This window comes from Protopterus annectens, chromosome 2.part0 (genome assembly GCF_019279795.1).
Source record: "Protopterus annectens isolate FY-2018-M chromosome 2.part0, PAN1.0, whole genome shotgun sequence".
Taxonomy (NCBI): Eukaryota; Metazoa; Chordata; order Ceratodontiformes; family Protopteridae; genus Protopterus; species Protopterus annectens.
Window position 1 is genome coordinate 232,848,654 of NC_056728.1, and position 27,077 is coordinate 232,875,730.

Sequence of the window (27,077 nt, forward strand, 5' to 3'; positions counted from 1 at the left end):
CCAGCAGGCAACTAAGATCTGAAAGTCATCTACTTCTAAAAGTAAAAAAGCCCACCTTACCGACTGGTCAGCTGCTCTACTCCTTCACCGTCGCCAAACTGTGGAACTCGCTTCCTCCTTCTATAAGAAACATGGGCAGCACCACCACCTTCAAACAAATACTGAAAAATCATATCAACTCTTCCTGGCTGTGCACCTGCTCTGTACCATAACCTCTTCCATGTTCTTCGTGTTTCACTGTTGCAGTCATTACATTTGGGTTATCTGCTTTGCAGTAGCCCTCAGTCAGCCTGTTTAACAAAGTCTTGGGTCCTGCGTCAGTTGCTGTCCCTTCTTCCATGACGTCAGGTCGTCAAGGGTATAAAACATGCAGCCGATGCCATTACATCAGTCTTTCTTGCCGTGCGGTGCCCGAAGCAGAAGCAGTTCGCAAGTGCCGGTCGGCCGACTCTTGAAATTTTCATTTTCGAGTTTCAGAACCAAAGTCTTTAACTAAAGCCAAGTACCCCATTGGGGAAACATTTTCTTGCTCCTTACCAGTGTCAGTAAAAGGTAATAATTGCATTACTTCTGGAAAGCAAATACCTTACAAAGATTTTCATTCGTTCTGTATTCCCTGCCTAGGCCCTGACCACAACGTGCCTTGCTGTCGGTTTTGTGCTTTATTTAAAGAACTCACTATCTGTCGTCGGTATATTTTTGCTTCTAAATATTTCGGTTCTCGGTTTAATTATCCAGAAATGCCGTCGGATAGCCTTCCGACTACCGGGATTCCGAAAAAACTCAAAGATAAAGACAGAGACAGGCCGCTGAGGTCCAAAACTGCCGACGACGCTTCTCCTAAGCCAGTCGCCAGTTCGCTGGTACTCAGTGAGGCACTTTCGCAGCCCCTGATACCCGCTACTTCTGACTCGCAGGCCTCTACTGAGACCTGTTTGGAATCTGGTATGCCGCGAGATGCTTCAGCTGTGGAACCTGCGGATGTCTCTACCTTGGATGGGTCCGGAGCCGCTGTGCAGGCACTGGCTTCTGAGGGTGTATTCAGGCATACTGACTTGCATATTAAACCGACGCCTCCTTCTTCATTTAGGCCAAAATCTCGAACCATGCCTAAGAAACCGACACACAGGTCGCATGCTGAGGCCTCTGTGCCTAAAGAACAAATGATAAGAATGGCTGAAGATCTTATAACTGTAATCAGGGGAAGCCACCCCCCCCCCCTTCTAAGAGACTTAGGACTGAAGTTGTTTATGAATCTTCTGATCAGGATTCTGATTTTTCTGATTCTTCTGATTATCTGGATTTGCCCTTATCTACTTATGAGCATTTTAATGCAGAGGACTCTATTCCCTCGACTTCTCCTTCAGAGGATTTCTCTTTTGGTGAAACCTTACATACTCTAAGGGAACATTTCCACTGGGAAAGACAGGATTTTTCTGATTCTAAAAAGAGGCTTAGAGATTTCTTACTCCTGCCTCAGCATAGGCCTTTAGCTATACCTCCTGTACTAGACATTGTTGATGATGCCTTTTCATAATCGAGTTTGGCCCCGGATTCTTTGCCTCCTGCTCCCAGAAAACCTGACAGATATTACAGAGTTCCTAATTCTCACAAGTTCCTTTTTAAAAATCCTATTGCGGATCCAGAGACTGTTTCACAGGGACCCAAGGGCATTAAGGCTTCTACTGCTAAAAACACTACCCCCTCTGATAGATACTCCAGGGAGCAGGATAGATGGGGTAAGAAAGTTTACACTTCTGCAACCTTGGCCATTAGGGCTTTAAACTGCCAGTTTCATATGTTAAAGTATCAACAACATGTTATTGGATTGCTTAAACAGAAAATGATGTTAATGCTTGACTGTGCTGAAAATAAAGAATTACAAGATTTAATGCATTCTGCTGAACAGGTTGGAAAATATACTTTGCAATGTGGATTTGATTCATTAGAGGCCTCTTGCAGGGCTGCTGTTACTGAGTCTGTGCTCAGAAGGCATGCTTGGCTTAAGGAGCAATCTTTGCCTGATCATGTTAAAGCTAAATTGTTGGATGCTCCCTTAAATTAGGACTGCCTGTTTGGCAACAAAGCCAAGGAAGTTCTTAAAAAAGATGGAAGATAAAGCTAAATCTGTGCAAACTGTTAAAGATTTCTTACAAGTTCAGCCTCTTAGATTTAGTAGGCACTGCCCTCTAAAAATTGGTCCTTTCCAGCCCCTTCCAGGTCTTTTCAAGCCAAACCCAAACACAGCAGAAACCCCAGGTTTCATTCCCAAGGGACAGACAAGACTAGGCAGTGGGGAGTTTCCGCACCCAAGCCTGGGAGCAGCAAGACTCCCCCTATGGAAAACTGTCTCAATGATTTGCTTTTAAGACTTCCAAGCACTTCCCAAATGAATGCTCCTTTAGGTGGAAAGATTGGTCTGCAGGCCAAAAACTGGAAACTCATTACCCAGGACAAATGGGTTCTAAATATAGTGTCCCAAGGATACAGATTTCATTTCCACACATTACCAACACCAAGTGGGTGGCCAGATCTACCCCCAAATCAGAAAGCAGAGGCCCAAAATCAGATAATCTCTCTCTTAAACATGCAGGCTGTTCAGTTGGTACCAGAAGAGGAAAAGGGACAAGGTTTCTATTCAAGACTTTTCCTGGTACCCAGAAAAGGCAACTCATGGCGTCCTATGCTGGACCTTTCCATTCTAAACAAAATTCTGGTGATTCCAAAATTCAGAATGCTGACTCTTCACCAGCTGCTTCCTATGCTAGGCAAGGATGCATGGTTGGCAACACTAGACTTAAAAGAAACATACCTGCCCATCCCTATCAGGGAGTCTTGCAGAAGATACCTATGCTTCAAAGCAGGCTGCATGCACTATCAGTTCTCTGCACTGCCCTTTGCTTTATCTACTGCGCCCTGGGTATTCACAAAATGCCTAGCTCCAGTCATTGCATTTTGCAGGCAAAGAAATATTACAATATACCCATACCTGGATGATTGTCTAATTCAGGCAGAAAGCAAGAACATTTTTTTCAATCATCTGGCCTTTGTTCAAAGTGTACTGACTTGTCTGGGGTTCACCATAAACAAAAAGAAATCCCACTTGGTACCCTGTCAACAAATTATATTCCTGGGAGCAAGCTTGAATACAACTTCCCAGATGGCTTTCCTCACGCCATAGAAATGGATCCATTTGACAGCTTGCTTCAAGCAAGTGGCCACAAAAACCCAGCTGTCTGCATGGCAAATACTGCAAGCCTTGGGGTTCATGGCCTCATGCATTCTTCTAATTCCATATGCAAGGCTGCATATGAGGAAACTACAGTGATATCTCAAAAGCCTATGGTGTCAACATTCTCAGGATCTGGAAGCAAGGATTCCTATAATACCTTGCTTATGCCTAGACTTCCTTTGGTGGGCAGAGGGTCTGCCACCAAAACAGGGGACTACCATTCACATTACCCCCTGCCAAACAAATCTTAACAACAGACGCATCATACTATGCATGGGGGCTCACCTGGCAGGGAAGTGCATTCAGGGCAAATGGAACCTAAATCAAATGCACCTGCACATAAATCAAAAGTAAATGTTAGCTGTACAGAATACCCTGACAGCCTTCAAAGACCACATTCTTCCAGGGCAACTAATGGTAAAGACAGACAACACCACTGTCATGTGGTACATAAACAAGCAGGGGGGTACACATTCTTACACCCTCTGTAGACTAGCCATGGTATTGTGGAACACAGCCTTGAGCTGCCAAGTGAATCTACAAGCTCAATTCCTGCCGGGAAAACTAAATACACTGGCAGACGGACTAAACAGAAACCTCATGGACCCACACGAATGGAAACTGGAACCAAGGTTTTTCAACATGTTGACAAGCAAATGGGGGAGTCCAGATATAGACCTGTTTGCCTCCCCCCAGAACCATCAACTGGACAAATTTTGCACAAGGATTCCCCACGAGCAAGCTTGGAAAGTGGATGCTCTATCCTTCAGCTGGGAAAAACCTATCAGTTTATGCCTTTCCTCCTCTGCCTATGCTCTTCAAGGTACTACTAAAAATCAAACAGGACAAGCCAAGGACGATTTTAATTGCACCAGACTGGCCTCGCCAACACTGGTACCCACTCTTGCGCAGTGTGTCACGCTTGGCTCCATGGCACCTGTCTCAGACTCCTTCCCTGTTGTCTCAGCAGGAGAACATGATTCTGCACCCTCAGCTGCAAACCCTGAACCTAGCAGCCTGGCTAATTACCTAATTTCTCCTTTACCATCCCTCAGTAAATCAGTGATGGATATCATTTTAGAGGCAGGGAGGCCTAGTACTAGAAAATCTTATGCTGCAAAATGGAAAAGATTCTTTTCTTGGAACCCTTCTCAAGGGATGAGCACAGCAGCACCCAATTTACCTCAGATTCTACAATACTTAACTGAGATGCTTCATAAGGGCTTGTCGTTTTTCTCCATCAGAATTCACACCTCAGCCATTTCAGCTCATTATAGCATAGAACCTCTCCTCTTCTCTCACCCACTGCTCAAGCAGTTCCTCAGAGGGGCCAAAAATCTAAGGCCACCCAGGAGTGCTCCAACTCCAGCCTGGGATCTTAACTTTGTCTTGGAGAAACTCACTCTTCCTCCCTTTGAACCAGCTGCTACTGCAGATTTAAAATGTCTTTCCTGGAAAACAGCTTTCCTTTTGGCAATCACTTCTGCTAAAAGGGTATCTGAATTACAGGCCCTTATGGCAGTGGAACCTTTCATCATCTTTCATGCGGACAGGGTGTCCCTCAGAACCAGTCCCCCCTTCATGCCCAAGGTGGTATCCAGTGTGGCTCTTAATCAGTCTATTCATTTGCCTGCCTTTTTTCCAAACCCACAGAACAAAGGGGAACAGATACTGCACTCTTTACATCTGCACAGACAGCTTAGATTCTACTTGGACAGGACTAAACCTCAAAGGAAATCTGAACAACTACTGGTGGCATTTGCTGCAGGGACAGAGGGGAAAGCTATTTAAAAACAAACCATTTCAAAATGGATAGGCCACTGCATTCATTTCTGCTATAAGCACCATGGAAAACCTATCCCACAGGCCATCAGACCCCATTCAACCAGGGCTGCATCTACCTCTACAGCCTTTCTCAGGGGAGTCCTTACTAGGGACATCTTAGAAGCTGCTACCTGGAGTTCTTTACATACTTTCACCAAGCATTACCATTTGCCAATTTTCTCTAAATCTAGGGCTGGTTTTGCCACTGCAGTCTTGTAGGGCCTTATAACTGGTCCTAATCCCATTTAAATTCCTCCTCCCAACCTTAGCTTTGGGAATCTACCCAAACAAATGTAATGACTGCAACAGTGAAACATGAAGAACATAGTACAGTTGTGTACACTTACTATAAATGTAGATCTATTTTGGATCTCAGCCGATTGAACACCCATGTGCAAAAGTCCAAGTTCCGAATGGTCATGTTGCAGTCTATTCTCCCATTGTTTGGAAAAGAAGTGTGGATGTGCTCCATTGAGCTCAAGGATGCTTACTACCACATAAAGATGGACAGGGCACCCAGAAGTCACCTACGCTTCCGGCTGGGAGCCAGTCACTTTCGGTTTCGAGCCCTGCCCTTTGGTCTCACCACAGCCCCTAGGGTGTTTACCAAATGCATGGCAGTGGTGACTGCTCACTTGAGATGTCAGGGATTCCAAGTGTTTCCATACCTGGACGACTGGCTCCTTACTGCCACCACCAGGCATCTGCTACTTCAGACCAGAGATGCTGCTATCAACCTATATCAACAGATGGGCATCACCTTGAACTGGGAAAAATCTGCCTTGTTGCCCTCGCAGCATGTCACTTTTATAGGTGCCGAATTAGACACCGTCCTCATGCGGGCGTTTCTACCACAGGAAAGAATCAAGAGTCCTACAACAACAGGTTTACGCCTTGCTCCCTCTGAGAAGAGTGAAGGCAGGAATGGTCCTCCAGTTGTTGGGGACGATGGCTGCTACTATTATGTTAGTCCCCCTGGCAAGGTTACATATGAGGCTCCTTCAGTGGTTACTCTTTGCCCAGTGGTCTCTTCAATGTCCTCTACTTTCTCACCCTATTCTACTCACAGACAGGTGCAAACAGGATCTAAGTTGGTGGCTTCACACCAACAACCTCAATGCGGGAAAGCCCTTTGTTCCTTCGCCTCTGGTTGCCACTGTGACCACGGATGCCTCCCAGATGGGGTGGGGGGGCATTATCTAGGCAGGACAGTCCAAGGCATGTGGCAAGAGCACGAGATGCATTTGCATATCAATGTCCTGGAGATGAGAGCAGTGCTACTAGCATTGCAAGCACTTCAGAGCTTTCTTCCTCTCGGGACTATTGCGATCCACTCAGACAATATGTCGGTGGTATGGTATCTGAACAAACAGGGAGGAACCAAATCGTATCCCCTTTGCAGAGAGGCCATGCGAGTGTGGCAGTGGGCAGTGTCTTCCCAACATTTTCTGGTAGCAACGCTCATTCCGGGGAATTCCACTGTGATCGCAGACAGGCTAAGCAGAGCTATTCTGATGCCTCATGAGTGGTCCCTGAACTGTCAAGTTGCGGAGCAGATTTTCCACAGGTGGGGTCAGCCCTCTGCGACCTTTTTGCCAGCCCCCTCAATGCCAAATGCAGCAGCTACTTCACCCTTATCCCCCCTCAGGGGGAGTCACCCAATGACGCTCTAGTCCACTATTGGCCCTCCGGTCTACTATATGCCTTCCCTCCGTATCCCTTGCTGTCAAAGGTTATTCAGAAAACGCAATCCTTGGGAAGCAAAATGATTCTGATTGCTCCACACTGGCCTTGTCAAATTTGGTTCCCCTTTCTCCATCCCTATCTCATGGATGCTCCTTGGATTCTGGACCCACAACCAGACTTACTGACTCACATGTCAGGGCAGCTGCATCCCTCTCTTCGGACCCACCGGTTGACAGCCTGGCTACTCCACTTCCGTCATTAGTTAGGCTTCACCAATTTTCGCCGGAGGTGATTCATATTCTATTTTCCTCTCATAAGTCTTCGACCAGGAAGATTTATTACAGCAAATGGAAGAGGTTTTCCATCTGGGCACATGCCAAAAAGATTGACCCTTACACAGCTCCAATCTCGTCAGTATTAGAGTCCCTTTCTATGCTTTTCAACCAGGGTTCAGCTGCCGCAACCATTAAAGTCTAGTTGGCGGCGATTTCTACCTTTCATGACGCAAACGAACCTAGCCTAATGGCACATAGACTCTGTAAGGCTTTCCTGAAGGGCACTTTGTTGTTTCGTCCTCCTGTCTCGGAACCTGTTATGCCTTGGGACTTAAACTTTGTTTTACAGGGTCTTACTTAACCCCCCTTTGAGCCTGCAGCCACTTGTGATTTAAAATTCTTAACTTGGAAGACTGTCTTTTTGGTAGCCATCACGTCAGCCAGACGCGTTTCGGAGCTTCAAGCTTTATCAAGCAACCCCCCCTTATTTGATTTTTCATAAGGACAGGGCTTCTCTCAGACCGAATCCTTCCTTTCCTCCCAAAGTAGCATCAGTTAGTAACCTTAACCAATCCATTGAATTGCCGGTGTTTTTTCCTCAGTTCTCAAACAAGGCAGAATTCAAATTTCATCAGTTGGATGTGCACAGACAATTACGATTTTATTTGCACAGAACGAAGGACCTCAGAAAATCTGATCAGTTGTTTGTTTCATTTTCGGAAAACAGAATTGGGTCTCCTGTTTCCAAAGTCACGTTGTCCAGGTGGATTTCCAGTTGTATTTCTTTCAGAGATTTACCGTTCCGAGTGAAGGCTCACTCTACCCGGTCTGTATCTACATCTACAGCTTTTCAGGCCAGATTGTCTATGGATGATATTTGTGCTGTGGCTACTTGGGCATCTCCTCACACCTTTGTTACTCATTACAAGTTAGATGTGGTATCTAGAGGCAGGTCTTCCTTTGGTTCCACAGTGCTCAGGAGTATTTTCCACTGAGCCTCCCAGGATTTAGGTGCTGGGGACGCTGTCCCATGGGTAAGAATGTAGGCGAGATTGGACTACATAACATCAAGAAGTTATGTACTCACCATAACGTTCGATGTATGTAGTCCATCTCGCCTCACATTCTTACTTACCCCCCCCCCCACCTTCCCCCATCCTGGAGGATCTGGAGGTTAGGCCTTGTTTCAGAGTTCCCTTCATTCTTGGTTTGTTCTTCCTTCCTTAGGTGTTGTTATGCATGGAGAATGAGTGCTGGTGCTCGCAGCAAACTGGATCTGGGGATAGAGAGCAGTGCAGCATGGGATACCATCTTAGCCCAGCCAATAGAAAGACTTCGAGCTAAAAGTATGGCCAAGTCGGAGCCGACATTTGGCTCCGAACCCATGGGTAAGAATGTGAGGTAAGATGGACTACATACATCGAACGTTATGGTGAGTACATAACTTCTTGTTTCTTCTTCACCGGGACGTCTACTTTAACAAAGCATGGTGGTATGGAACCGTGACAGACCTCAGTAATAGAGCAGGTGTCACATCACTCACTAGAATCGCAGTACACTCTCTTCTCCTTCAGACATAATCTCCCAAGGTTCCCCATTCTCTTCCATAATGGTAGGAAATTCAGCCTCACTGGATGTGTGAGTAAGATGCCATTCTGGCCTTTAGTGAGGTCATTGCAACAGATGTCTTTGAAGAATTCGGACATGTGCAGGTTTGCATCTTAGTGGGGATGTCCAAATGGGACTGAGCAGCCGAAGTATCTGAGGCAAAGGGGTCTGCCATTTTGCTAAGCCTGAGGCTCTTGAGGCATTGATTCTCCAGATAAGTATTCTGGGAAGCTAACCTGGTTCTAAGAGACTTTTAGGGATGAATGATTGGCAAATCTTACAACTATAGTAACCATGCGGTGCCCCTAAGCAAAGTAAACACAGCACTTGACCAAGCCATGGTAGTGGTAGAGACATAACATTGCATGTACAGATGTCAGTGAAGCTTCTGCATTCAGACTGGAGGAAAACAGTCTGAGGATCCTTTGCCAATATCTCTGCCTATGTATCCCTATGCCCATGAGCCGAGGCCATGTTCCAGATGTATGGAGCATCAAGAAGGCATTTGTAGCCTTAGTACTCCGCTTGGATGTCCGTCTACCTTTGGCAGGATAACCTACAAATATTAGAATACTGCAACAGTGATCAGTAGGACATCTACTTTTATTGTAATTTCCAAAGCAACTGCACTTTTTCTACTATTAAATTGTTTGAAGTACTTTTATCTTCATGACATATACACTTAAATTATGCCTCTTTGCTGATGGTATCTGTGTTATTGGTACTGTATGTTGATACCACAGATTAATTGACCTTTTGATTTACGCTTGCACACTGTATGTATATGGATCTATTTCAGAAGATGGAGTCTTCAGAAAGCCGAACTTCATATGGTGGAGACCATATGATCGACTTTCCAAAAAGTCAAATGACACAAAATGCAAAAATCTACATTTTTGTAGGGGGAAAAGCCCCCATGCCCCCCACACCTCCCATGTATTATATATACCAACTGCAATATCGCACTCCAGTGGGGAAAAGAGTAAATTCTGCGATCCCCACTGTACTGCAATCTCTACACAAAACCATCAAAATTTCTGGAAGTCAGTCATATGGTCTCGACCATATGACATTCAACTTTCTGAAGACTTGATCTTCTGAACAGAACCCGTATATATGTATATACATACATGTCATTTTTTTTGTTTGTTTTTTCCTTGCATTTTTTATTTGGTGAGGTTATATAATTGTAGAAATGGTGGAAAACAGTGTCCAAAATGAATCCTTCCTCCTGTAAAGTGTATAAGTATATAAATGTAACTTACTCTAAAGAGTTGTGTTAATAAAACAATTGCACAGCACCAGTTTCAAAGGATGACGAATCTCAAGTTATTAATAGGAAAACACAAAATATTAGGTTAAGCACTGTTGTCCCTGAAGACAAACGGGACTTTTTCAGAACCAAAACATATCCACTTTAACCTCAATTTAAATAGGCAGGTAAGAATCATATTGCATAACAAATAAGAATTCATGAATATTCATTAGGTGTTATAAAATACGCAGTGTTAAAATGTACATAATATATAAAACACCAGAAAATGAGTATAAACCTATGAAAGTTAAGAATAAAAAATAAAAATATATTTTAAAGTCAGAATCTTAAAAGCAAGTCACAGTAAAACATGCATGCTAATAAAAGTGAACTTTTTTTTAAAAATGAAAATTCAAAAGTTTAAAGACCTTAATTTCAAGGCAGGTACTATAGAGGTATATTCATCAATACCAGGATATACTGAAGCATTTAGTTTGATTTGCCAGAATAGTTCCATAGGATCATAGAAGGTTACTAGACTAATGGCCACATGGGCCACAAGCCTAGTCAAGTTCAACCCTTGTTCCCAAGGGTGTCTAGTTCAAGCAGACAATAAAATCAGCACTTATTGCACCTGTCCAAGAGGGACACAGGTTGATCCCCTGGGGTGAATTTCCAGTTACCCATCCAATCGTCTAAATTATACTTAAATGAGGGCAACAAGGGGCTTTGTTTAACATGAATAGGATGCTTGTTCCAAAGCTGGGGCAACCTCTGTGAGACAAGTCTGTCTCTTCAGCAAGTTCTGTTGATGTCACATACCAGGTTAAGGTCCTTTGAGCAAGTGACCTGTGTGCCATTTGACCTGAAAATGTGTAGCATTTCCATTAAAGCTGGGTCAGAGATTGCTCTATATGCAAGGCACAGGTTGCCTCTGAGAAGTCCGTATGACACAGAGTAAAGTGACAATGATTTCAGTCTGTCCGCATAAGACAGATCTTGAAGACCCTGAGTTTTCTTTGTAAAGAACCTTTGTGGTCTCTCCAGTTGCTACAGGTGTTTGGAAAGGAACTTGCCAAAGGGAGCATTGTACTCTATTATTGACTTGATGAGGGAAGAATGCAGGGGCTTATAACATCTTTTACTCTGGAGGCAATGCCCTTATTTATGAGATGAGCAATATAAAATGCCCTTCTTACCATTGTGGAGACATGGTGATCAAAGTTAAAGTTACTGTGAACCTGTGTGCCCAGATCTGTCACCACTGACTGTGTGCTTAGGGTATTGCTATTGATGTGGTAGTTTACATGAACATCACCCTTGCCAAAGGGGATGATGATGCATTTTTTTGGATTAAGTTTAAGACTATGACTTTGGCATCAGTCATTAGTCTGTGTAAGACCTTCTTGAAGGATGCTGACATTACTAAGGGTTTCAGTGATTGCTCCGAGTTTGCAGTCATCAGCAAACTTTGTCAGCCACAGTCCTTTAATTTTAGCCTGTACTTTGGAGAAGTAGATTATGAACAATGGGGGTCCCAGAACTGATCCCCTTTGCAACACCACTGGTTACAGGTTTGCTGGAGGAGATGGGGTCTCCTCTTTTGACTTATGATTTCTATCAGTGAACGAGTTTGCAAGCTAATGTGGGATTGTGTCAAAGGCCTTGGCTAAGTCAAGGTAGGCCGTATGCACAGATCTACCCTCATCTAGGGCTTTGGTGACTGTGGAAGAAGTCCACCAAGTTTAACAGGCATGATCTCCACTTAACAAAGACAAACTGGGTGGGGTCGAACTTTTGGAGATTTCCTATATCTTTGTTAATAACGTCCATGATGATTCCTTCCATGGCCTTGCAGATACATCTGGTCAAGCTAATGGGTCTATATTTCCCAGGGTCTGTGGATGCACCCCCTTTGTACAAAGGGATGACAGTAGCTGTTTTCCACTCCAGTGGGACAAAGCCAGTGCTTAGGCTGTGATTGAAATGCATGCCCAATGGTGATGCTAATTCCTGTTTTAACCTATGTAGAACGCAGCCCAGAATGATGTCTGTTCCCACAGAGGCTGTATTTTTTGGCCTTGGAAAGAGCGTTTAAGACCTGCTCCTCAGATAATAGGTGGGGACAGGTGTTACGGATGCTTTGAGGTATATGTGGTGGGGACAGGGGAGTGAAGTTTTTACTGAACCTGTCAGTCAGCAAGTTTGCTATATCCACAAGTTCTGTGTATATAGTACCGTTGACTACGAGTTTAGCGTAAATCAGGGCCTTATGTTTGAGGTTACGGATGTAACTAAAGAACACCTTATGGTTATCCTTAGTTAGGGAAGCTAATTTGGCTTTGTAGTTAACTTTGGAGGACTTCAGTAGGGGTCTTATTTGCTTGTTTAAGTTGAGGAGGGAGTGTTTCCAGTTTTGAGACCATTCCTTCCTACTCTTAGACAGCAGTTTCTTTCTCCTGTTGTATAGCCTATTAATGGCAGTTGTCCACCAGACAGGTTTATTTTTCCTTGAAGGTCTTGCTTTGGTTCTATCAGGTCCGGCAGAATCAATACAGTTGTACAGGTGCTCATATAGAGCATTGGTGTATAACTTAGCATAGGTGTCTGTTCCATCAGTGGAGGGAGAGGCTGTGAAGCTATTTATGTTGTCACGTAAGAGGTTGTAATTGGCCTTGGATAAGTTTTTCAGTCTAGTTGTTGCTAAGGGGGTATTGTGTTATAGTTACTTCTAGCGAGACTGATTTATGGTCAGATCTCACCAGGGATGGCCACACACTGGGTTGGGGCAGCGGTCCCCCATGTTGGTGAGCATCAGATCCAGGATGTTTGATCCTCTTGTGGGTGTGTCAATCAGCTGGTCCAGTGCATAGGCATTAATGAACTCCAGGAACCTTTGGGCAAGTATAATTTAAACAGTCAGTCAATGGGTAATTAAAGTCACCCAAAACCAGGGTGATTGATTATATCTTGAGTGACTCAAGTAGGTCAAGTAGGCTGAATGGATGCCCTGATTCATGGAGGGAGTCCTGTAGCTGGCAATGACCGGAAGAGGGGTCTTACCTTTAGTCAATTGCACCTAAAGTAATTCTAGGGAATCATGCTGTTTAACCAACCTAAAGGTGTATTTATATTTAAAGAATATTGATACACCACATCCTTTATTTCTCACCTATTCAGTTTGTGGTATGAACATGTGGATGGAAATGTAACCTGGTATAGCTGGGGTGCCCTCCGCAGCCTTAAACCAGATCTCCATGACTGCATGGATGTCAGCATCTTCCAAGGTGTGGACTGCTTCCACAATTTCTGGTTTAGACTCCTAGCATTTAGCAGCATAACCTTGAGGTTGTTTTTAGGGGGTATTTTTATGTTGGGAATTTTGTTCTTGTGACATTGCCTAAAAAAGGCACTATTGGGGGGGGGCAAGAGCCTTAGGCAGTAACCAAAATCCCAGGAGTGACAGATGAAGACCATGTCTAGCAAAGCATCGAGGCCTGTTGACCATGTCATCCCAGGCTGACAGATATTGGATCCCTTTTGAATGACACCAGAAACTAAGCCAGTTGTTGAAGTCAGTCATTTTTTGTGTGTATTGTGGTATCATCCTAGGTGAAGATAAAATCATCAGATAGCTCATTCATGTCTCTCTTCCTATAGTCCAGTGAGGCACATCTCAAGTCATTCCCACCAGCATGGACTATGACAGAGTCATAATAGTGCCTGTTTTTGAGAGACTTGAGTGTGTGTGTGTGTGTGTGTGTGTGTGTGTGTGTGTGTGTGTGTGTGTGTGTGTGTGTGTGTGTGTGTGATGTGCAGATCCTGGCATGTAACAGCTGTCCATGACTTTTTACTTATCCAGCCTAGTGAGAGATACATCTGTGTGTCTCACGGTTGAGTCTCCTATGACTAAGATGTTTGTTTTTGGGTTATTTAGGGGCTTGAGCGGTTAGACACTGGTATGTAGTATATTATGTGTACTGTGATCTGTAGAGGATGTATAATATGAATTGTGCTTCTGCTTGTGTTTGGGAGGTCTTTGATGCTTAGGTAAGCTTCTGGTAAGGACCTCCGCATATGTAGGATTATCTGTTGTTGGTTTAGTAGGCACAGGAGGTGAGGTGTGCATGCTGACAACCTCTTTAGTATCAGAAGAATTGACTGGTGAGTGAGAGAGCCTGGATTCTAGGTTATTGATATAGATGCGTCTCTCACATAATGAATTTGTGCAGACTAGAAGAAGTGGGTTGTGAGTGTATATGAGGCAATTGCTACATTACCTCAGGTTGCCCATGTTGACCAGGCTGGCTGAGGAGACTGTGGGAAATTGTCCTTCTATAATGCTAAGTAAGTTGATGTGGTCAGAAAACAGGGAGAAGACAGGAAGGACAAGGTAAAATAGAGGACAGGAGAAGTGGACAAAAAATACAAAGGACTAGTGGGTAGGATCTGTGTTGGTACCTCAGGAGCTTTGCTGAATGTATCATCTGTCAGTGAGGGACAGTTGCGAGAATTTGCTGATGGAGCACCAGCAGAGTACTAAGGGAAAATTTGCAGGCAGAAGTGTTTGCATCTGTAACCGCCAACAATGCCCACTGCTTGATAGCAGTGTGCAATGCGCAAACCCATGCAAATGTGATTGTTATGTAGCAAAAAAGAGCAAACTGATTTAAACATATTAACCAATAAAAAAGCTCAAAACTGAGCCCTGTTCCAGCACCTTCAATCTGATGAGTTCTAACTGCAGACTCATGCCACTAGGGTACAGGGGAACCCTCTCAAACATAGGATGGCCTGGTTTAGTGCTCAAGTTGTACAAACAGAACTAGATTTTGAATCTAGTGTATGCTACAGCAAAGTGAAACAGTTTCAGATTTTTTTTTCAAATAAGTAGGCACAATATGCCTTCAAGAAGCAACTCCCAGCTCAGAAGGGCAGGGGCTACCCTCTCCTTCCACAAGAGTGTAGACCACAAACACTTTTAATGTAAAATAATTGGCCTGAAGCCCAAGTGCTTAAACCAGAACTAAGACATGTTTAGAATAACAGACACACTAACTCTTCAACCAGCAACTCCAACTTAGAAGTATGAAAGCTACCTCTCCTGTCACAAGAGTGTAGACCACAAACCTATTTAAAGGAAACCTCCACCTTGCAACTAAAAAAAAAACATATTTTTTGCATTATATCTTTGTTCTTGAGTCGTTTTAATGCCTCAAAATCACTCCAAGTGCTTCTTTTACAATTTTAATGTGTTCCTCTCAAAATGGTGGATGATGGGGCCTGTCTTGGTAATGTGATCTTATTTTCTTGCTTTTATTCCTTCTTCCCAGAATACATTTCAAGTCCTCTTTCTATGACTCATGCTAAACATAAGGAAGTGGTTCTGTTTTATCATGCCATTAAGATTGAATGGCAGGACTGTTAAGCACTGTCATCTAAACACACCTTCTGTAACAGAGCTGCTTGTATGTTTACCTGACTAAGCCTCATTTATGTGTCTGTCAGAGCTTGTTCTGTGCTATAAATAGCCGTTCGCTACTTGCAGCAAAAGAAAGTACATAAAAACAGGTTTTTGTAAGAGGAGTATTTTGTAGTCCTAATAGATTTGACAAACCCTCCCCTACACTCTCATGCTGAGGTGTGAAAACACTCACTGCGGTAAATGATCCTTGCTGTACATTTACAAGTGACAAGTAATAGGATTCTAAACTTAGTCCATCTGCTACTTCCCAATGCCTTCAATGGGAGGATTTTTCTCTCTAATGAATGATGCAGTCTTAAAATGTGCTTTACTAGTTCCTCAATTACTTCTGTCATGTTCACCCGCCTTTCTTTCTGTTTCATATTTATTTATACTTTAGTAACCAGGAAAGTGAACTGGTCTCAGGACCATTTTCAGCCACAACTTAGGCTACATTGGCAAAGATAATAACAGTTATTAAATCCACTTAGCAATACAAAGAAAAAATACTGACATAAAAACATTGACCAAGATTGCATGTGCAACACATAGCCAATGTGTGACAGTGACCAAGTAAATCACTGAGCAAAATTTACTAGAATGTATACATTAATAATGCTTAAATATACTGGGTTGCTTATTATAAATAATTAATTGTATGTACACATATTGCGCGAGCACACACACACACACACACAAACACACACACACAGACACACACACACATATATATATATATATATATATATATATATATATATATATAGTACGTGTGTGTAAAGTACATGTGTATAAAAGCATATTTGTGTGCGTGTGTGTGTGTGTGTGTGTGTGTGTGTACGTACGCATGCAATTTAAACATAGTTAAGTACATCTGATTTCATTTTCTTAGTGTTTTAATGCAAGGGCACATAGTAAATGTATGTTAAAGTGAATTCAGTAGTATATTATAGTTGCTTCTGACAAATTTACTTAAGCAGCAACACAGAATTGAAATGCTAAGCTTTAAATATTATTTATAACAGTTTATGTGTTAAGATAATGTAAATGTAGTATCAAAGATTTCTTTGACATTTAGAAAAAAGTCAGAAAATATTTTTTCTTGCAAAATATCAATGCATTTACCATTTTCAAGCCCCCCCCCCCCACACACACACACACATACACACACACACACACACAGGGCAGAACTGCAAAAAGAGAGTCAAGGTGGCAACCCAATCAACTAGGTGCACTGATATTGTTCATAAAAAGGTCTTTTATACTTTTTTGTGACATTCTTCCAGAGGGGGATGCGTATCTGGTACATGCAGATCCATTCTAAGAGATTCCCACTGATTTTCAGTCAGTCTTTACATTGTTAGAGTTTGTTTGTTTGTTTGTCTTTTCGGCTTTTCCCGGTTAGGGGTTGCCACAGCGGAACTCCGGTCCGCTATTGATTGGCATTCGATTTTTATGGTGCCGAGTTGCCAGCCCGACGCTCAACCTTCAATGAAGGTACGCCCATTCACACATGTCTTTCGGAGGCCACTCGACCGCGTGGAGTCTGCATGTCCTCCCCGCGGTCGAGTGGCCTCCGAAAGACATGTGTGAATGGGCGTGCCTTCGCTGAAGGTTGGGCATTGGGCTGGCAACTCGGCACCATATAAATCGACTGCCAATCAGCGGACCTTAGTTCCACTGTGGTGACCCCTAACCGGGAAAAGCCGAAAAGATAAACAAACAAACAAACTCTAACAATGTAAAGACTAACTGAAAATCAGTGGGAATCTCTTAGACCGGATCTACATGTACCAGATACACATCCCCCTGTGGAAGAATGTCACAAAAAAGTATAAAAGACCTTTTTATGAACAGTATCAGTGCACCTAGTTGATTGGGTTGCCACCTTGACTCTCTTTCTGCAGTTCTGCCCTGTGTGTGTGGGGGGTGGGGGTGGGGGGTGGCTTGGAAATGGTAAATGCATTGATATTTTGCAAGAAAAATTATTTTCTGACTTTTTTCTGAATGTCACAAAAATCTTTGATGCTACATTTACATTATCTTAACATATAAACTGTTATAAATAATATTTAAAGCGTAGCATTTCAATACTGTGTTTCTGCTTAAGCAAGTTTGTCAGAAGAGTTGACAATTGCCTGACTGATCTAATTACTTTGTTTTGCTATGAAAGGGGAGTGTTAAGTTCTTCTCCTCTCTGCAATAAAAACAGTTGAAAACAGTTCCACAGTTTTCTTTCTTTTTTTTTTTTTTTTTTTTTTTATATCAGCTGCTGTATTCCTGACATTAGCAGGATTAATTGCCCATCTAAGATTGACAGCAGTACCTGACAGGGTAAACTACATATTTAACTGTGCCTATGATATGTCATGCAGGTGGAGACGAATTTCTCTGCAAAGTATGTGAGAAGTTGAGTTAAAAAAAAAGTAGGTGGGCTTTCCCTTAACTCCAATGCAAGGAAATAAAAGTTTTAAAAAGTACAAGCAGGTTTCTGGTACCTGCACAATGCTGGAACCATATTGTAGGGAGAAAAGAAACCTAACGATTGAGTTAAACTGTATTAGAGAGTGGAGTTTTTCTTTAATGTAAAACAACTGGCCTGCAGCCCAAGTGCTTAAACCAAAACTACGAGGCATAGAATAACATTTACAGTTTAATCAGGCTACTAACAAGCAGTAATAAATGCAGCAGAGTAAATAGAGTTGAATACTTTTAAGAACAAGTAACAAAAGGAAAATAAAGTAGGAAGAAGCACAAATACAGTAAAAGCAGCTGAATAAAGTGCGATTTTTTAAAGTTAAGTGGGAAGGGAGGAAACAGAAGATAACTCAAAGTTAAGAATCTAAGCAGCTAGGCCTTCCCAAATTACCTCTCTGTACTCAATAAATGACCTGAAGAGATGGGACTAGGAGGTGTGTCCAAAATCAGATTTATAGTAGAGGCGGGCAACTCAAAAGCCACCAAGTTTAAGAATACAACAACAGTGTGGGTGGGTGGGAAAAATAAAATGCAGACAGCGATCAGCAATATTCAGGCAGAGTACAGAAAGCAAGCCAAACAAGCACTCCAGCTAAATTGCGATTTCTAGCTAAATGAGGAATGCTTTTTCCTAACTGCTCCCACTAATTAGCTGATGTTATTCACTGTTTACTGTTTGCTCTAATTGTAGTTCCCAGTGAGCCCCCTGTTCACCGTGAGAGATGATTTTCCAAAATATTAAACAGCAATTTTCTAAAATTTGGACATGTAGTAGAGTATTTACAAAGGGAGTTAGTTTTGTTCTGCTTTAAAATGTGTGTGTTCATATATTATTTTCTTTAGTTGTCTCTCTGTTTTCCAACATAACAATAACAGTTAGAACGACAAGCAGTGTATACCACACCCCTTGTGAGGCAGTTCCTGTTAGCTAACCTGATTTTAGACTTAAAATAATTGTTTAAATGGATTAATTCCTGTTCCAAGATGTGAGAGCATTGAATACAGGCTCCACATTTGTGAGTACCCATAAACAATCTGGTGGAGAAGGGAAATAATACACTTTCAAACTAACTTTTGACATTTCTCCCTATCTTAGAGACAATTTTGGGGGCTTCACCCAGGGTATTGAAAAACATTTCATCTGCCTATAAGATGTTCCAGTTTCTGAACACAATCTCCTTAATGAGATTAAACTCCAAATTAAATTTTACCTGTAAAGAATTGGAAAATTCATTCTTAATTCCTAAAACAATGTTAGGAGTGGATGTAATGGTGTCATTGATCAGAGCCATCCTCAAAAGGAGCAAGAATCTAGTTTCCCAACCTCTGAGCAGTTCTTCATAAATGGAGTTCAAAAAATGATGTTAGCAACCCCTCTCAAAAAAACTATTGTAAATGTGTTCACACTCCTTTTTGAAAATATCTAGGGTGGAGCACACGGTTGTCCTTTGAATATGTTGTTCCTACAGATCTGGGGATGACAATTGGTAGACTGTAAGTAATGGTTAGAAAAAGTAGGTTTCCTGTAAATGGTAGAAAGAAAACACTGGTGGTTATAATCCTTCCAAATGTGTACTTCCAGGAAATCTACATTGTCTGGAGAGTGATGGTGGGTGAACTTCAGAAACAAAGTAGAGTTGTTTAAAAAAGTAATAAAACCACAATTTGTTCATCAGAGGCTATCCAAAAAATAAATATGTTGTCAAGGTAATGGAGGACTACTTGCCAATGTGGAGTTCAAAACCAAAGTTTTCTCTCAGCAATACATTACCAAGTTGGCATGAATGGGAGCACATGCTGCTCCCATAGCCACTCCACGTAATTGTTTAAAGTATTCTCCCTCAAAAGAAATGTAATTATTGAATAAGATGAGTTCCATAAGAGTGGAATTAAAATTAAGCGTCTGTCAAGTAATGTCAAGCCAATGCATCTAAGACCGATAAAGCAGTGGCATTCGGAACAAGAGCTGCTACTACTTCTACAGTGTACTTTGTTTAAATCTCTGGGATCAATACATACTTGAATATCATCTGAGTTTTTCTTATGAGCTACGACCATGGCGGATACCCATTCAGTTGTTTCTTTTACTGGAGTTATCACACCTAAATTTACCATTTTGTCTAGTGCTGTTTTCACTTTGCTCTGCATTGCTACCGGAACCTTCCCGGCTGGTCTGACAACTGGGCTTACTTCATGGTTTACCTTCATGGAATATATGACTGGTAGTTTACCAAGCTTGTCTCTGAAAATGTCAGCATATTCACAAAAAATATTCTGTGTGAAACTATTGTGGTTGTTTATATTTATATGGTGAATCTCTTTGTTAAGTGAAATCAGTCCCAATCGCAAACTATCTCTGAGGCCCACCAATGACTGCACCTGTCTTTTGACTACTTAAAACTGCAAGTCATAGCTATTCCCAGCAGAATGGCATGTGAGAACTACTGTGCCATCAGTTTGAGTCTCTTCACCACCATAAACAACAAGTTTTGTACACTTTGCTGAATCAGGTTTCTCACCAGCTTGTACTTTGGCAAACATTTGTGCTGATATAACATTGCATTTGAATCCAGTATCTACTTTAAGCTCTACTGATGTCCCTTTAACCCAAACAGTACAAAATACTTCACCCTTTGCTGCCAACTGATAACCTACTGTGTTAACAGTTTCATCAATCACAGAAACACCATCAACACTGAAAGTTTGCTCACAGCTCTCTATCTAATTTACTTGCTTCTTTTGATGTTCTCTTTTAACATAAGTCTGCAACACTTTTTACCTGCAGAGCCTTTTGAAATTATTCCACTTTTTACATTTGTGACATTGCTGACCAAAAGCTAAGCACTTCTCTTGTTTAGGTTCATGGTTACCGCCATATTTACGACAGTTAACAATAAGGTTTTTGTTGCTGCAGCAGCTGCATTCGGTTTATGGTTAGAGCTAGATGCTGCCACACTGTTTGTTTTATACCCCTTTTTCATCTTAGCTTTCTGTTGTACATCAACATTCATACTCTTTTACTGCAAGCACATTTTCTCATTCATAAGCATATTTGTGTGTTTTTCTCTAAGCTTGTGTATTTGACAAATCTCTATGGCTTTCTTCAACATTAAATCACTATCTCAAAGCAAAATCTTTCTCACTGCATCATTAACACCACACACAAGTCTGTATTTTATCAACTCATCTCGCAAGTCAGCAAATCTACTTGTTTTAGCTTTATTTCTCAAGTCAGTAATATATGCTTCTATAGCTTCACCAGGCTTTTGATTTCTTGTGTAAAATATGTGCCTTTCCATTGCAATATTTGTTTGAGGGTTACTCATTTCTCTAAATGTATGTTTTAAGCACTCTGGGTCTTCCTACATTTCAGCCTGCATCACAATATGGCGGTTTTCCCCCTCCCCTGCATACACGGCAGGTGCATACACAAATAAGCACTCCCTCTCAATGGCTTCCCAACCTACTAAGTTAAGAAGTATGAATGCCTTTGTATTTGCATCTTTATCAGAAAAAACAGCCTGTATGAAAATATCTTCTTCTTGTTCAAACACTCACCAATTCTTAACAATATTGTTATCAAACACTAGTGGTTCAGGTCTGTGAAATCTCTCTGCCATAACAACAAAATATGTTTAAACATAAGTGTAGACCAGGTGTCTGTAACTAAATTTGAATGCACAACAATCACTTTGAAAAGGCTTCACTTTGACTCTACAAACACTTTGAACATTCCAGAAACTTTGGACACTTCGAGTACCTTTAGATAATGCGAAAAAGTAGTACTTTGTGGATAAATGCAGTCATTGTTCATACATTTTAAACATTTCAGAAATTATTTCACATACTTTTGTCAGTATGTCTCAATTTTGGACATTTTGTTTATCTTGGTAATTATTTTGAACATTTTGAATGCTTCACCAAATGAGTGGCAACTGAAAAATCATTTAAACAAGTTTAAGTACATCTGAATAACTGTTGACCTGTTTCCAAGTTCACTCCTGTATATTTATCCTCTTTTAACTTCGTGCCGCATGGATTGTATGCTGCTTCAACTTTGGATCCCATTCTGGTACCATGTTGCTTGTCTCATGCATTCAAAAGAGACAATGAAGCGGTGTATGGGCTCAAGATATTTGTTGTACATAAACATGTCAGGAACTGTAATTGAGACATGTATTTTAGCTAACTGATTCACTCATTGCTTCAAACACCCTCACATGTGCATCTCCACTCATGACTGCATTCATTCTGGTTGAATGTACAAAATGGTACTGTTCTTGCATGTGCTCAGTACTTACATACACGTGCTGAATAGCTACAGTGGCTCAGTAGGAACATTACACATAATATTGTACAGGGGCTGAGTTGAAAAATTCCAAACCTGTTTGGTGGGAGATGCTGTTGAATAAATCAATCACATTCACTGTCAGAAAATTGCATGCATCAGTAGATACATTTTGGATAATCTTGGATAAAAGATCCCAAGAGTCCCTAAGAATGTGTTTGACCTGTGACAAAGAATGTTTTACTATATGGTCAGCAAATACTGCCAGTGGATAAGTTTTGGAATCTTTGGCTACCAGTAGCAGTCTGTAAGGAGGGAGGTGAATGTCTTTGTGTACTTTGGGAATCACAAAGGCAGCTGGTATCAAGGGGTTGGGATTGTGAAGAAAAGTATAAGTGTCCGTGTTTACTACTCTTAGAAATCCCTGCATTACAAAGTCTTCCTAGAATAAATACATTTTCATGTAAGAAATAGAAATTTCATTGAGATATAATAGAAGTTTCATTGAGATATACTGTAATGTAATTTTTAGAGTCATGTAACATGCTGAAAATCCGACCAGCACAGTCATTTTTGTCCAACAGCACTATACCACCACCCCCTTTGTCTGGTTCCATGACTCTCAATGTGTGGTCCTGCCTTAGACTAGAGAGCAGTTCTTTTTCTTCTTTAGTTAAGTTGTGAAAAAATTGAGAGCAGTATGAAGATAGTGAATAAAAAATCCTTTCCACATATTTTTCAAAAATGGATAGAATAAGGGTGGAGGGGGATTGAAATATTTTTCTTACAAAGGGAAGAAATCAAAAGTTCTTACTAGAAATGGGAAGATTGAGTTGAAATTTCAGTTTTCTTGTGAACATTTTCAGCTCAAGTACTAGGTCAGGGATACCCAGTTTGAATTGAGGCACAAATTTGAAAACTTTGCTAAAAAGAGAAAAGTGTACTTTGGTGATAGAAACATCAGTGTAATTATAGATAATGAAACCTTTGAAAGAAAGCATTTTACCGCTATGGGAAGACTGGATCCGTCTATCCACAGGTGTAAAATAAGATTTTAAAACTGTTGATGCTGTTTCTTCCAACCCCTCCCCTGACGCTTCCTCCCTAATTTCATCAAATCTGCATGGGGGAGTGAAAAAAATATTATTGTGAAAATTTGTGCTGCTATTACAATTCTCATTCCTCTCAGATTGGAAATAGGTGGACCAAAGAAAGGTTTGTGGTTTTGGGTATTATATGTATTGTATCTGGAGCATTTCTCCCTGGGCCTCCGCTGAAAACAGGCTCTGCGGAACCTAGTCAGACTTTCCCGGTCAACAAATGTTAAATAAAAATAAAAATAAAAAAATAAAAAATTGTCAGCCAAAGGTTGTAGAGTGTGGGATTTGGAAAAAATGGTGTTGACACTAAATGCTTTAGGTAAAGGATAAAGCTGTATGGCTTGTGTAGTCTTTCAAATCTCTATTCCATTTTTTTTTGTTTTCTTGCAGTGTTATTTTTCACCTATCCATCAATTTTAATAAAAATATGTTCATATTTAATCTTGTTAAACTCAAACAATAAGTCAGAAGTAATGTTATTTAAAATAGTAATATCATCCAACGTCTGCAACATTGAAGAATTTAAATTAATGATGAAGTTCATTAAATTGAAACCATGTCGGTCGAACATACTTAAAAGATCTTGGTGTTCTTGAGACCTGAGAATTAGCCTGTTAGGAAACTTGTACAAGCATAACCCTTTTGGTACTCTTTTAGAGTTTAAACATTCAGTTAAATACATATTGTCAGTTTGCAGACTACACACCTTAGTTTCTTTTCTAGAGTTCCCATCATGGTTAACAAATCTCCATTGTTCTTGGTAGGAGGAGCTGTTGAAAAAGAACCAAAATCCTGGTGAAACCATTCCTGCAAGTTTCTGTGCGAAGATGAATTGTCTGTGGATTCAGAAAACAATGGCTGAGAAAAAGAGCCAGTGTATAAACAATTGGAGAGAAGTGGTTTTTGCTGCAGCTGATGAGACCCAGAAATATTAGCCAGTGGAACACTCGAGGAGGAGGATGATATTAATTCATCCAGTTGTGTGTTTAAAGTTACAAATTGTTGAGAAAGTAAAGAAAAAGGTTGTGTCAAGTCCCTTTGAATCAAGTTGATATGCCAAGTCAAGTTGTCATCCAAACTGAAGGAAGAAGTCGATGTAGATGGAAAACTGTTCAGCCCATCCATGTTCCACAGTGGTAGCACTCGAAAACACTGCCACACTCAAAATTTAAACTCAGAAGTAGAAAATGAGCATGTGTCTGTGCAACCCAGATAAACAAGCCAAAACAAAGAAATAACCCATTTAGTGCAACTGTACCAGGGTGTAGAAGTGGTGGAAAACAGTGTCCAAAATGAATTCCTCCTCCTGTAAACCGTGAAATATATAACTTACTCTGATGAGTTGTATTAGTAAAATAACTGGACGGCAGCATTTCCAAAGGATGATGAATCTCAAAGTTAAAAAATGAACGTTTATTAATAGGAAAACATAAACTAGTAAGTTAAGTGCTTTTGTCCAGTCCTAACATTGTTTCAGGAATTTAGTCTGAATTTTCCAATTCTTTATTGGTAAAATTTAATTCGGAGTTTAGGTCCATTAAGGAAATCATGTTCAGAAATTGGAGCATGTTAAAGGTAGATGAAATGTTTTTTAATACCTTGGGTGAAGCCCCCCAAATTGTCTCTAAGACGGAGAGAAATGACAAAAGTTTGTTTGAAAGTGTGTTACTTCTCTCCCCCACCAGATTGTTTATGGGTACTCACAAATGTGGATCCTGTATTCATTGCTCTCACATCTTGGAACAGGAATTTATCACTTTAGAAAATTATTGTAAGTCTAAAATCAAGTTAGGTAATGGGAACTGCCTCACAAGGGGTGTGATATACATTGCTTTGCATTCTAACTGTTCTTGTTATGTCAGGAAAATCTAGAGACAACTAAAGAAAGGAATATGTGAACACACTCATGATGTTTTAAAGCAGAACAAAACTAACTCCCTTTGTAAACACTCTACTGTTTGTCCAAATTTTAGAAAATTCACATTTGGTATTTTGGAAATCATCCCTCAGAGTGAACGGGGGAAGGGGTCCCAGGGAACTACGATTAGAACAAAGGGAACTATTCTGGCAAATCAAAGTAAATCCTTCAGTGTATCTTGGTATCAGTGAATATATCTCTATAGTACCTGCCTTGAAAATAAGGTCTTTAAACCTTTGAATTGTTTTCATTAAAAAAAAAAAATCATCTTTATTAGGACATATTTTTTATTAGGACTTGTTTTGACACTCTGATTTTAAAATATATTTTTATTTTTTATTCTTACCTTTCATATGTTTGTTGTACTCACTGTCTGGTGTTTTATATGTCATGTACATTTTAACACCGCACATTTTATACCACCTTATGAATATTCATGAATTCTTATTTGCTAAGTCACATGATGCTTACCTGCTTATTTATACTGAGGTTAAAGTGGATTTTTTGGTTCTGAAGAAGTCCTGTTTGTCTTCAGAAAAGAAAGCACTTAACCTATTATTTTATGTTTTCCTGTTAATAAACGTTTGTTTCTTAACTGTGAGGTTTGTCATCCTTTGGAGCTGGTGCTGTCCAGTTGTTTTATTAGTACAACTCATTAGAATAAGTTGCATTTATATATTTATATACTTTACAAGAGGAAGGATTCTTTTTGGACATTGTTTTCCTCCATTTCTACACCCTGTTATACTATGTGGGCCGTTTCTTCGTTTTGGCTTATTTGGGCTGCATGGACACATGCTCATTTTTCTGTTTCTTGTATAACAGTTGTATTGGATGAACATTACTGTATCTAATGCTTTATGTTCCTGTTCTGCACTTTTGGATATTTAGCGATCTTGTGCTACTTGGTTGCACTATGTGATTATGTTTGTGTACTTATATTTTGCTACAGGGGTATCTTGTTAGATGTACTGAAGATACTGTCTGTTTGGTGGTGAGACTAGTATGTTCATGGATGTTTGCCTGGCTGTATTGATTTTGGAATAAACAGATATTTATCATTCACCCGATTCCTGAGCTTCTTTTTCCATTTTTGTGCATTTAGTTTCTGTCTTGCACAAAAAGTCAGGATTTCAGCTACATATGTAGCCTTTGTTCTGTGATACAGGAAAACTCTCACCTGTGACATTGGTGATTCAGATCTGTGGAAAAACTCAGGTCTTCAAATAGTTGACCTGAAACGTAATACCAAGCATCCTACAACTGCTCATCTTTCATAAGGAAGGCATTGTATTGACATTGGCCTACTGGCTCAACAGAAGAGGAGCTGATGTGATAAAGATAACACATAAAAGTGTGTATATGCTGTTATTGTATCGTTATACCTTGGTATCCATCCCATTTTATTCCCATTTTACACGTGGGGTCATGGTGTCACTTCAACAGTGGCAATCATTGATATCTGTATTTACATAAAAATAGAAAAGGACCTCTGGTATGGCTGCTGTCAAATTCGTGTCACTGTTGCTTCTAGATTTGGTTCAGAAGCCAGCCATTACAGCATCCCCTATAATTCTAGAAACTACAGCCAAAGTCACAGCGGCTTGGTGATCTTTTTTTAAAAGTTGAGTGAGGGCAGAAAGTGGGAGGGGAAGCTCATGTGTGTGGGTAATCCATTGTGGCCGGAGGGGATACTAGTTAGCACAAGTACACAAATAACAGTAAAGGCACCAGAAACTTACCTTGCTTTGTGCTGAGACTGTATTCAGGTATACTTAGTACAGTTTGGAAAATCTGTGCCATATACTGCTGAAGGCTTTATTCACTCAGGTATTATGTCACCTGTTGGACTGCATCCTACTGCTTGTATTGTTTTTAATTTATTTACATCTGACTGCACAGACTTTTCCTGACATGGTATAAGTTGCTAGAGATTGTATTTTTTTGAA

General features: G+C 40.8%; 1 protein-coding gene across 1 annotated transcript in view; it reads left to right on the forward strand.

Annotated features, from left to right (window-relative positions):
• VPS16 (VPS16 core subunit of CORVET and HOPS complexes) overlaps positions 1 to 27,077 on the forward strand; it is a 1,917,946-nt gene that overhangs the window by 1,186,120 nt on the left and 704,749 nt on the right. The gene's annotated exons all lie outside the window — the stretch shown is intronic.